Raw genomic sequence first — 5367 nt, 5'->3', positions numbered from 1 at the left:
TGAAGTGCCAACTAGCCTCTCCCTATGGAGGATCCCTGTACCACTCTACAGATAAAGCATTGTGGAAAATTTGCGTATCTACCCCGTAGTGATAAAATAAAATACAATTCTGTATCAAATTTATAGGTAGGACAAGTAGTTTGTTTAGGCTTGGTTTGTAGAGAATTACAAACATGCGCACATATATTCAAACGCACATAACTATAGAATTAATTATTGATGTGCACGTGAGCGCCATCAGCGTTTCTCACAGGTTCACGTTTAAAGTCTGTGTAGAGAGAACGGTGTCGTCTTAGCGGTCTCTAATTTAATAACTAATGATCCTTTCGACCGAAGTGAATCAATCAAAACTAACTTTAGCTGGAAAATAACATTATTCAAGAACCGCTATAAAGCCAAAACAATCTGTTACCTTAAATTATACGTTTATCTCTGTAAAGCAGCTTTGAAACAATCTACATTGTTAAAAGCGCTATATAAATGAAGATGACTTGACTTGATCTGTAGAAACCTTTTACTCACAAAATCACACATTGTCAGTGAAATTATCATTTTATTTGTTGTTATTTTAGTTATTGTACAGGTGTACGTCATTATTGTGTATACATCTGTTTATGTAATAACAGGCTTTATGTGACTACAAAAAATAAATGAAAAATGATCAAATTCAGGGAATTGTTTAATATATTAACAAATAACTGATTGTTGTTGTTTTTCTACATTTGTTTCCAGTCTCTTTTAATTTTGGTATTTTTTTGAGTAAGCGTTCAATCAAAAATAATTTTCTTTCTTGTTCTCGAATATGTAAAACACAAATCTTGTGGCATTTTACAGCAACACTAGTTCATTAGTTAAGTAACTACACATTTACTTTATGTGAATCTAACAAAACATTTGCTCACTGTGACACAGAACAATGCTTTCTAATATGATTCACTAGATTACTTGATTTGGTGAAACTCTTCCCTCACCGAGTACAGTGATACGGTTTCTCTCCAGTATGAAGTCGCTGATGCACTTTCAGGTTTCCAGACTGAGTGAAACTCTTGTCACAATATGAGCACTTGTAAGGTTTTTCTCCAGTGTGAACTCTTTGGTGCTGTTTCAGATGATCATCTCTAGTAAACCTCTTCTCACAGTCAAAGCACATATAATCTCTCACTTCATTATGTGTTTTCTGGTGCAGTTTAAAATGACCCAGCCTTGAAAAACTCTTTCCACAGAGAGAACACACATAAGGCTTCTCGCCTGTATGAACTTTCAGGTGTTGTTTTAGATCTGATGATGAAATAAAATCTTTACCACACTGATCACAGCTAAATGGCTTTTCTCCAGAGTGAATGCGCAGATGACGACTGAGAGTTGATGATTGAGTAAAACTCTTCTCACACTGAGTACATGTATACGGTTTCTCTCCAGTGTGAATTCTCATGTGTGTGTTAAGCTGTCCTTTCTGTGAGAAACTCTTTCCACACTGAGTGCAGGTGTGCAGCTTTTTGGCTTTTGTTCTTTGAATTGTAAAGTTACGATGTTCCTCCACTTCATTCAGTTCTTGTCTTTGCTCTTTCACTCTCACCTGGTCTAAAATACACAGAAATACAGTTAGAATCAGTTCAAGTGAACCCTTATTTAATAGCAGAAAGCAACAGAGATCAGATCTTTCACTTTTTGTTCTGTCATTCACTTGTTAATATAGGCTTCTAAAAATATGTTTGACAACTGCTATATACAAGGTTATGATAATTTGGATGTATTACTCTCATGTATCATCCATATACTGGTTATTAATTCACATCTACCAAAGCAGTCAACAATGAAGAATCAAGAATGGACACCAACCTATTTGTTCCTCAGTATCTTCATGTTTTATTCTGGATGGTTCTGGATCCCTCAAGTCTTCAATCTCCTCTTTAATAAACTCCATCTTTAACAGTCACACAGATTTCAGCTGCTACTCCTGGAGTTTGTCCTTCTCTTGTAGGATAATGGGAATATTCCCAGTATTTATTGGTGAATTGTTGTGGGAGGAGCTTCACTGCAGGTGTGAACTGGGATCACTGTGTTTTTATCCAATCTGCATTTAAAAAGTACGGAGCCATCATGTTTAACTGCTGCTGAAAAACCTCTTTGTCTCCAAAAGTTCCCTGTTTTCAGCTCATTCATTATGGAGATGTCTGAGATCTTCTGTAAATTGGCACATTAAGCTCATTTTATTGGTGTCAAGAGGCCGAAACAAACTACAGCATCATCACCTTTAACTTCAGTTCTTGTCTTTGCTCTTTCACTTCCACCGGGTCTGAAACATATAACAGTAACACATGAAGTTGTTAGAATGAGTTCAAGGATAAATGTGAATTTTCAAGTGAACCCTGATTTAATAACAGAAAACAAGCGAGATCTGCAGATCAAATATTATATTTTTGATGTACCAAAGGTTAGTTGTCATCCTCTTGTTAATAGTCAAAATGTGAACGACAACTGCTGTACAAGATTATGATATAAGTGCATTTATATACCTAGATTTACTTATTTTACACAGCCATTATGATTGGCATCTAACAATTTATTAAGCATTTGAACTAATAAATAAAAAAATAATAAAATCAGCCATGATTTTTTTTTTTTACGTTGAAAACAATGTTTTGTGTAGAAAGTAACTAAAGAATTAAACAAGATAATCTGGTTATTCAGATAATAGGCTAAATGTTTTGTCTTCAAACTTTCATACAAATGCAAATTACACACCAGTGAATTTAGTCAAAAAATGTCTTGTAAATATATAGCAGATTTCACGCAGCAACACAAATGAACCACATCTGCAGTTTATTGACAGAGGACAGACAATAAACACACTCACCTTAAGATTCACTGTCTTTCAGCTGAAGATGCATGAGAAAATACACATTAATTATCGTCCTCCCTAACAATAACTGCAATCTAATACACAGGTCACAGATATGGCTATAAACATACATTAACATCAAAATAAAAGCTAAACCCATTTAAATTATATTCCCACCGACTCAATCCACCAAAATTATATGTGGAGTTCTTTTACTTTTTTATTTTAATGCACGTTGGCAGAAAAACACACACATAACATTATTCCGGTTTTATGGCACTTCCATAATATAAACTCAAAACTTCACTTAATTGTAACGAGGCTTCGGCAAAGGGAGGATTCATTTGCAGCTTTATTGTAATCTTGTCATACAATCAGGGTCAATAACCAGCAAACACAACATAGAGACAAAGCAACTCATAATCTAAAAACAGGCATAAAGTCAGGCAGCAAACTTACATAAATCAGTCCACAATAGAAAGCAGTTCAGGACAGCAGCAAACAATCACGAAGAGAATAAACAGTCCAAGAGTAATCCACGGGAAGACTAAACAACGGGAAGAAACGCTCAGAGATGTTCACCAGGGAAAAACAAAACTTCACAATGAGGAACTTCTTCTTCTTTCAACTTTATGGTGGTTGGCAACTAACTTGAATGGCGCATTACCGCCACCTGCTGGACTGGGGTGTGATACTGGAGTCTAATCTGTCCAATTATTGAAAAAAAAAAAAAAACAGCACCTAAATTCTTTTCATTAGTCCTGTATTCTTCAGGAAGTTAAATATATATATAAAACATATTTCACCTGAGCTTCTTTGTAGGATGTCTTCTAAATGTAATCTTAACTGGTTTCTTTGCAATTGTGAACTTAATCTTAGTCTTTCTTCCTGATATTTAGGACACTGTAGTATAACATGCTCTACAGACTCTGGACTATCACATAATTCACAATTACCATCAGCATCACTTACGAAAAAGAAGTTTATTCAAGTGTGCAATTAGTATACTTCTTTTAAACTAAAAATAAGAAAGTATTCTTTCAGTCTAATTTTTATACTTCTCAGAAATATACTTCAAATTGCACTTAAGTATACTTGACTTATACTAACAAAAGTCTAAGTATATTTGGCCTATACTTGTTGATCGAGATATACTTAAAAGTATAATTAAGTATTCCAAGTATTCTTGGCTTGTACTTGTGTTTACTATTATGATTGAGTAGCTTATCTAAAAAAACATATTACACACTGTCTTATAAACTAACATGTTCAAGTTTATATAGTAACAAGCTTTCATGGTGGAATAGCTTATAGAGTAAATAAAATAAGCATGGAACTGAACCTGATCTTGTACACAGCGATAATAATTACTCTTACAAAGAATACGTTTATTCAAGTGTTCTATTAGTATACGTTGTTCTTTTCAACTAAAAATAAGAAACCATACTTTCAGTCTACATTTTATATACTTCTCAGAAATATACTTAAAATTACACTTAAAGGTAGGGTAGGTAGGATTTATATAAAAACTTTTTACCAAATTTGATTAAACTTTCTATATATATCAATGCATAATTAAAATGTAAGTACTCTGATAAAAAGAGTATAAAAATCGAGTGACTCTAGACCGTTTAATCTTCATTAAACACAGCTCATTATTTCCATTCGGGACGAATCACAGGATTGGCTTGCGCGACTGTCACTCGACGTCGCCATGACTACCGCCGTTATTACTGGCTCTGCCCACGTGCGCGCAGTCGCGCACCCGTTTTTAGGTGGGAGTGAATGGAATTAATGAGCTGTGTTTAATGAAGATTAAACGGTCTAGAGTCACTCGATTTTTATACTCTTTTTATCAGAGTACTTACATTTTAATTATGCATTGGTATATAAAGACAGTTTAAACAAATTTGAATAAAAGTTTTTTTTAGACAATTCTGACCTACCCTACCTTTAAGTGTACTTGACTTATACTGAGAGAAAATATTGATTAAAATTTTGACATAAAACAGATATGTTTCTAATTCTGCGTATCTGAATTTTTGTGTAGGCTAGTCGACTGGTAGTGTACATAGGAATTTACTTTAAAGGAGAACTCCGGTCAATTTTAACATTGAGCTCAATTTTAAGTAAATTTGGAGTGCTGTCAAAACAGAGAACAACGACAAAAATCGGTGTTGCCTACGTGCATAGGTTTAGTTACAAATGATCACGCGCGTGAACTCGACAATCGACTACTTTGGACTTCGACCGAAAACAGGAACTAAATACAGGTATTTGCGCTGGCTGATATAACATCATTTTTATTCATATCTTTCACATCTACTGCAGTCAGATTCACTCGTGTTCACTCTGAAGGAATCACTCAACATGGCTTGGCACTTGTATTACACATCAAGGATGATAAGAGAAATAAAAGCAGGTTTAAAATTTGCCCTATTGAAGTCAACAGGGTGCAAATTTTAAAAAGAGGATAACACAGTGTAGGCAACACCGATTTTTGTCATTGTTCTCTGTATTGACAG

General features: G+C 34.3%; 1 long non-coding RNA gene across 1 annotated transcript; it reads right to left on the bottom strand.

Annotated features, from left to right (window-relative positions):
* Positions 1–3626, bottom strand: LOC306997126. Its single transcript, XR_013797267.1, has 3 exons — positions 3302–3626; positions 1840–2296; positions 1–1581 (listed from the first exon to the last, which is right to left on the bottom strand). It is a non-coding gene; the product is annotated as an uncharacterized lncRNA (long non-coding RNA).
* Positions 3627–5367: the final 1741 nt, after the last annotated feature.

The sequence above is a fragment of the Phoxinus phoxinus genome, assembly GCF_949152265.1.
Source record: "Phoxinus phoxinus genome assembly, chromosome: 4".
NCBI classification, from domain to species: Eukaryota; Metazoa; Chordata; class Actinopteri; order Cypriniformes; family Leuciscidae; genus Phoxinus; species Phoxinus phoxinus.
This window is presented reverse-complemented; position numbering and strand designations above follow the sequence as displayed.